General features: G+C 38.6%; 1 long non-coding RNA gene across 1 annotated transcript in view; it reads left to right on the top strand.

Annotated features, from left to right (window-relative positions):
- The first annotated feature begins 7,510 nt into the window (after nt 1-7,510).
- The window catches only part of LOC117595900 (uncharacterized), a 67,707-nt gene continuing 67,397 nt past the window's right edge, over nt 7,511-7,820 (top strand). Inside the window, exon 1 of the long non-coding RNA XR_008300864.1 lies at nt 7,511-7,642. This is a non-coding gene — a long non-coding RNA (uncharacterized LOC117595900). The remainder of the gene's footprint in view (nt 7,643-7,820) is intronic.

The following is a 7,820-nucleotide window of genomic DNA, read 5'->3' as shown; positions in this document are numbered from 1 at the left end:
AGGTAAACAAAATAAAAACATTTGCACATCATTTTAATAAAATATTTATGTTTTCTTGAAAGTAGAGATGTCAAAGTAATTTATTGGCTGATAAACTAACAGCAACATCCAACTATTTCTACAATATTTGCAGACTGTAGATACAGCATGCAGGAGCGGGATTGCTGGAGTTGAGATTGTCAGTTTTGTGGTCTGGATGGTGCTGTGGGTGGATGATGAGTTAGTTTAGGAGATGTACCGGGGAGGTCGGTGTTGTAGCTAGCACACTCATTAGCACTGGATCTGTCGCTGGTTTGTCTCCATGATGAGCCGAGCTAGAGGAGCTATCAGTAGATGCAATACATTGAAACTGTTTATGTAGATATAACATCATGACTAACATTATTAACATGGAAGCTGCTGATTTTGACACTTTTCTGTCTTCTTTTTATATTTCCTAGTTTAGGTTCTGTTCTACATGTTTATCACTGCTGGATTTTAATTTATAATTTGTGCTTGCAATAAGTAAATTAGTAAAACTAAAGGTATATCATACAGTACCTCAGGGGAAATTATGTGTTGGAGAAAAAATGTCAATTTCTCTCCTTTTTTTTTGCATCATCTAATGATTATTGCAGCCCACCAAGACCTCGTTTTAATGATATTTTCTTTATGACCTGAGGAGTTGCACCTCCATTGCACTGGCTGGTTTGACTGTATAGAATGCTGATGAATGTTTTCTACCAAACATAACATAAAGGGACAAAGTAATGAATGTCTAATTCCTTTAAAAAAAAAAAAAAAAGCTATGACTAGTATTATTTCTACAGATGTTTTTGTTATAGATATTTGTCTATAGAGTGGATAAAGAGGTAAGATAAGAAACAACCACTTTTACGTATTTATGTATGTATGTGTTTGTATATACACAATATATGAAAACAAATTACAGTATCTAAAATAACAAAATATATATATATAAAGAAAGAAAGCATGATTTTTAAAAATGTATGAACTTTTGTTAATTATTTAATTAATAACTATTGATTTATTTTATATATTTTTCTCAGCAAGATTTGAATACACTGTTTTTTTTAAGGGAGAAATTACATACACTTTTAAGCAATAAATACAGATAAGAAAAGAGAACAAATTAGCAGTCAAGACCACCTTTGCATAAATGCAGAGGTAAAAGATAGGGCAAGTAGCACAATGGCGCCATGGTATCCAAAATGTCATCGTTTTGGGGCATAAAGGTTTTGTATCTGGTCCTTGACAGCATGAGAATATATGACTTAATTAACACTTATGTAAATTCATTTGTATTCATTTGCATTCTAGTCACAAAATCCAGAAATATAATAATTACTAGTTAGGTTTCTCTACAGTTGCTGAAAACACAGAAAATAAGCATGTGTGGTAGATCAGTCCTCCTCTTTCTCCGTATCAATGAGAGGACAAATGTTTGGCCAAATCCCAAAAAAAAGAGAGAGAAAAGTGAAACACAAAAAGAACAACTGTATGTATGAAATATAAACACAGTCATTTTGTTTTCCTCAGAGAACCTGTTTTTTTCTTCCTCTTATCTTGTTCAGTAGTTCGGATAAGCTGATGTGTGGGTTGTAGCTTTGATGTGCAGCTTATTCAATGAGCTTCAACAGAATGAAAAGAAGCAGTTACGTGACCAGATACTATAGGAAGAAACTCAAGATAGAAATGACAGTAGAAAAGTATAGAGAGTATTTTAATTAGACAGCAGTGCAGTGTATAATGCTGTTTGGTGCAAATATGCATAGATAAGAACCACTACATACTTAAGCTTGGCCTTTATTTCACACCTACACACTTTATATTAAACATGCAGTGGTCCTTTAATTTGGAGTCAAACTGAACTCCATTCAAGCAGGAAAAAATGTATCCAGGCTGCTGATTGCTCTTTAACATCCGCTGTAATACAATCAGACTGCATACCTAATGAGCTTTAATTAACCAAGTAAGGCAGGAGAAGCTAAACAATTCACTGAGCTCAGTGTTCATGTGATGACTCACAAAAATTTTTGTCGGCATATTTCACAGTTGTGAGACTGCAAAAAAAAAAAAAAAGGTTTTAAAAAAGTGAGGTATATGTGTGAGATGCAAACGTCTGGGTTCTGAGAAAAGGAAATCTACTTGTTATTTTACATAATGCGTACAAGGTGCTTGAAAATTATCTTTCCAACTTAACAAAAATAAATACTCACACATATAGAAATACCAATCAAGCAATAACAAAGTTAAACAAAAATACTTAATATGAGCACCATAGTGATGTGTAAAACATCTAGCCAGTAATCCTCTATCTGTCACCTGACTGTTGTTCACATGATCTTTGATGAATCCCCAAAGAAAGAAAAATCGTAGGGTGTGATGTCTGGTGATCTAAGCTACCAGAGAATGGCACCTTCACGGCTAGTCCACCTGTTTGGGAATGTCTTAATCAGAGTCTCAGGGATGATCAGGGCCCAATGTGAAGGTGTCAAAACCTGGTATTAAGAAAAAATTAAAGTGTTTCACTGTTAAACGGGACAATTCCAGTATTTCTACACCTCCTGGCAAGGCCCCTGGACCACCAGGGGGTGCCATAATTATCAAAATGGTTATACAAAAAACTTTACACTTTACTGTCATTTGACAAAAATGCTAAATTAAGTAAGTTACTTTAGAAGGTCACGAAAATCATAATTTATATAATATATCATTTATAAGCATTTATATCTATCTGGCATGGAAAACTGCAAAAAAGAAAAAAGTAGAAGTGAAGAAACAGACCCAAAACATTGGTAAGAAATTAATGCTTATTAATTGGCTTTGGCCACTTTCTTGCTTCTGCTTGTTGATGTAATCGAAATGGAAAAAGTTAGCAGTTTACTAGTGGGCACAGTGGCTTAGAGGTTAGCATGTTTGCCTCTCACCTCCAGCGTTGGGGGTTCGAATTCCGCAAAGTTTCAAATGCAGTGGAGTTTGAATGTCCTCCCTGTGCTTCAGGGGTTTCCTCCCCTAGTCCAAAGACACGTGTTCCAGGCTGATTGGCATTTCCAAAGTGTGTGTGAATTGTGCCCTGTGATGGGTTGGTGTCCTCTGGGATAGGCCCCATGACCCTGTAAGCAGTACAGAGAACGGAGATAGATGGATCACATGACCATAATACTCATATGAGCTTTTTGAACATCCTCTCCACTCTTCTAGGAAGGCTTTCCACTAGATTTTGGAGTGTGGCTGTGGAAATTTGCCCATTCAGTCACAAAAGCATTAGTGAGGTCAGACACTACAAGTCTGCCCTACAAGTCCCTGTGAATGAGCTGTTACTATAGAAACACAATAAAATAAACCTGTGATTTGCAAGATTAAATGGTTTATAGTATTATTTATCTTTGCCAGAAGAATTTTATATGTTTAATTTTGATGCCAAAACAGACAAAAAAAAGAGAAATGGAAAGTTGTAATGCCTCACCTCCCAAAAGCAGGAAGTTAAATTACGTCAGAAATACAGGCTTGCTAATGATGTCAATCTTCAGACCTCCATATAATAACATATAAAATGAACGGTACTGTTTCCACCTTATTTCCATTCCCAATCCCAATTTAACCACCTCCATCATCTTCTTACTCTTCACAAAAGATGACAGAATTCCAATGATAGCTAGTTAAATGGATCTTACTACGGTAAAGAATGAACACAAACAAAACAGCTGTAAAGACACATCTTCTGATGCTAGACTAGGACCCATCATGAGTGATGTGTCCTGGGGTCTTCAGGTGTGTCGGGTCTCACAACAGAAACATCAGACACCCTTGACAGACCCAGTCAAGGTTGATCATGCTCTACGAAGCCTCTGCACCCCACTTCCACAGGCAAGCACCTCAACTTCCAGCCCTGTTTGATGCAGTAACTGACCAAGCCCTCATAGTTCTTCTTCTTCTTCTTCTTCTTCTTCTTCTCAAAGACCTCCTCCATTTGCTCCTCCCATTGCCTGGTAAGTTCTATCATGATGACATTCTTTGCTGTCTCAGATATGAGGACAATGTCTGGTCTCAGAGTCATTGTGGCAGTACGCTGAGGGAACTTGAGCTGCCTGCCCATGTCTACCATCAGTTGCCAATCCTGAGCCATGTTGAGAAGCCCTGTTGGGGCATTGTTTTGGGCTTTTCTTCAGGTCTCACAAAACCGATGGAAGGCTTTGAGGGTTTGGATTTGTGGAAGATGAAAATGGCACTGTAAATGGTGTCAGCAATGGTTTTGAGTACCTGGTCATGCCTGGTCAGTGGTATCAGCCTTCCCCCAAAGCCTTTGTACAACAGATAAAGATGTGCTCCAGGGTCCCCCTTTTGTGGCAAAGAGAACAATCTGGTGTCTCTGCTAGGCCAGAGCAATGCAGGTTGGATTGGCTGGCGGAGCACTTCATAGACTGCCTGAACAAGGAACTTGAGCTGTCTCTCTACAGCTTGCTCCCATCTGTCCAACTCACCTTGCTGTCTCATCCCTACTGCCCTGCTGGCCCTCTCCTCCTCAACACCTGCTCTCACCAGCCCCTGGACTAGTACGCAGTGCTAACGTTTCCCTGTATATTGTGGTATTGGGGGGTTATGAAGCTTCCTAGTCCTGCTCTTCCCCTTTTGACCGCTCCCACCAGGCCTCCACGGTACAGCTGACTCTCAGCCTGTTTCAATCCCATACAAAAAAAATAACAGAAATGAGAAAAGAGAAATCAGCAGTTTGGCAGGATAAATGCAAAAGCTTCTTCTGACTAGCATAATAATTTGATTTCTTTTCACATGTTGTATTGATTTGAATATGAATATAATCTATTATTTGAGATATTATTCTCAAATAAATCCAGCAGTCTCAGAAAACTGATCTTGGTGAATGACTCTGAGTGAATTTTAGTGAGAACTTGTCAGATGTACTGATGTAGACTGATGCAGAAGTTCTCAGCTGGTGGCCAAATGAATGCAAAGTATATTTACCTGCTGACTGAATCTGGGGAAAGACAACAAAAATAAACATCACAGTTTGATGTGATTCCTTTCGAGTCTCAAGGTTTTTTCCTCATGTCATGTGAGGGAGGATTTCCTCGCTGCTGTCATCTCTTGCTTGTTCATTAGGGATCTAAATCTACATCCAGATTACTGTAAAGCTGCTTCGTGATGATTATTAAAAGCTGAATTGAATTAAATGCTAATTTCATGCATTATAGTGTTTACTGGAGATTTTAGTCAGATCAAACTCTGTATATTCACTAGACTCATATCACACATACACACACACAGCTGTCATCACTGAAGTCAGAGAATTCAATAGGAAGCGGGAAGCTTTTCAACATTTGTGTCAACCAAGACAAGGGGATGAGAGAGAGACAAACAATCTCAAATGACAAATGACAGCTAATACAAGAGGCTTTTAAAATGAAAGGCTGAATGGCAGAAGGCATCTGAGCATCATTAACCAATCAACCCGGCTCTGATTTGAGCAATCATCCTAACAGGAAGACTTGTGTAGCTGCAGAGAGAACCCTCATGCCATCAAGGCTTTTGTGATTACTCGTGCAGCACTCTGTAATCTGCAGGGATTGGTGTGTGACGTGGGGACGGCAGGGGTGATGAGGCTAGGACATACAGATGACTCTCATTTGGGAGGAGGGAAAAGGCCAAAGCAATTGGCCTGAACCTGGCAGAGACTGACTCACTGCCATTCTCTCTGGTGTCCTTCAATTTCAACCTCTGTCCACTTCACTTTGTCTCTCATTCTGTCTTTCCGTTTGTCAATCATTCGCTCTCTCTCTTACTCATAGTGGACTGGCAAAATCCAAAACTCTGGCACAACAAAATGAATGTCAAAATTTTGGGACATGCTGGATTGAAGATGTATTTTTCATTGTCTTAAATTTTGATCTGGTTGAAATGTAAATAGGTGTAAAGAAAAAAATGAATTTGAATCAGAAAATCCGTCAAAGATAGACCCGGTTTATATTGTAAAGGAAAATGGTTACAAACTGATATTGCTCTCTAAAATTGATGCACGAGAGAGAGAAAGAGAGAGAGAGAGAGAGAAACTAACTAATATGACTAACTAATATGACTAATTAATAACTAATATGTTTGTTAATAACAGTTCTTCTCATTCCTATAATGCTTTGGTGATACTGTACATGTATACAGTCATGCCAGCTTGTTGAACTGAATTGAGTGAGAGAGAGATTGGAAATACTTTGGATTCAACAAAAGCTCAGCAGGAAATGCAAAAGCACTGCTATTTGCAAAACTTCAAACAGTGCCATAAACCTCACAGGCACCTCCAAAAACGTTGCTTACATATCTATTCTCAGGGGGAAAAAAATAAAGATAGGGAAGAAATGCTTTGATATGGTTGTTCCTTACAGAGTCAAAACTAGGACACATCAATTTAAATTTACGCTTTAAATTTAACAACTTAATCATACTGGATCGGACCTGAATCGGATCACATCAGTGCTGATCTGAATAGTAGTGAATTGAAGTGTACTTACTTTTTTTTTGTATCGTGTCATGTACTACATATCGAGACATGTATTCCACCGTCTGACGAAAAGGGAGATTTACACCCATAGTAATTAGGGAAGTTAATACCCGTGTATTCATTTTGTTTAATAAGCAGTTTTTACTTCAAAAAGTTGTAAGGAGGTTTATTTGGGAAGTTTAGGAAAAACCTCCTGGATGAAGTTCATCATGAAAAACTGCAGAGAGTGTGCAAACCTTCTAAAGTACTAAATATCAGAAAATGTAAAATAGTTTTGATTTGTTTAACTCTTTTCTTGTCCCTGCACGTTAGGTGGTTCTGGGGAGCATTGGGACAACAACTCGGACCCTGAGGTCCCCCTAAATGTGGACTTAAATAATCGATTACTCTGTCACTTTTTGAGATCACATTGTGGCAAAGCCACTAAAAGAAAGCTAATTTTCTAGACGGAACCCTCAAGGCAGTGTTCGAAGTATCTCATGTGGATCCCTGTGGCAGATAGAGTTGTCCAAAGAGTGTGTTCTGCTGCCCTGTGGCCAAATGCTGTGACTGGCCTCATGTCTCTCAGAGGAAGGAGTGTTAGCCTTCACCGTCCCTGGTTAGTAGCTGTCATATAATAGGGTTGAGTTAGTTAGTGGTTGGGAATTAACATATGACCACATTAAGGAGAAAATGCTTGGAAAATGCTGTGTATCCCAGTTACTACTACTCATACTACTTTAGTTCTTTAATTTCAAGACAGTCATGTAACATTATTCAAAAAATTTTTGTTATTTGGAAAACAAAAAATTCTAATGTAACTAGCACCTTGCACAGAAATAATGACCCTAGTCTGCTGAATTGGTTTAGAAACAATAGTGTGTGTGTGTGTGTGTGTGTGTGTGTGTGTGTGTGTGTGTGTCCTCCCTCTCACTAGGGGGAGCTGCCACCATGCCGGACTGCTGATTGCTATGGGTGGGGCACTTCCTGTAGTGGAGGTGGAGTGTGAAAGAGAAGAGGTGATGCTGTGCCTTCTTTGTGGTTGTGCTAATTTTGAACTTGTGTAGAGTTAGAGAGTTTGTGTAAGAATGTGAAGTTCCTGAATGTTGGTTTGTTACGTAAATGTCTGCTTGTCACAACTGCTGAAAGGGGGTAAGTGCAATGTGCTTTATCACTTGCCTCCTGCTTTAGGGTTAGAAAAGGAGACATTTTATAGTTACTTTTTTTGTTTATGTGTAGATGAGGTAGTTTTGTTTGGGTAGTTCGTGTTGAGTTTTGTTCATTGTTGTGACCTCGCTAACACCAAGAGGAACGGCTGCCTGCTTTCTTG

The sequence above is a fragment of the Pangasianodon hypophthalmus genome, chromosome 24, assembly GCF_027358585.1.
Source record: "Pangasianodon hypophthalmus isolate fPanHyp1 chromosome 24, fPanHyp1.pri, whole genome shotgun sequence".
Taxonomy (NCBI): domain Eukaryota; kingdom Metazoa; phylum Chordata; class Actinopteri; order Siluriformes; family Pangasiidae; genus Pangasianodon; species Pangasianodon hypophthalmus.
Note: the sequence above shows the minus strand (reverse complement) of the source record. Positions and strands in the feature narration are given on the sequence as shown.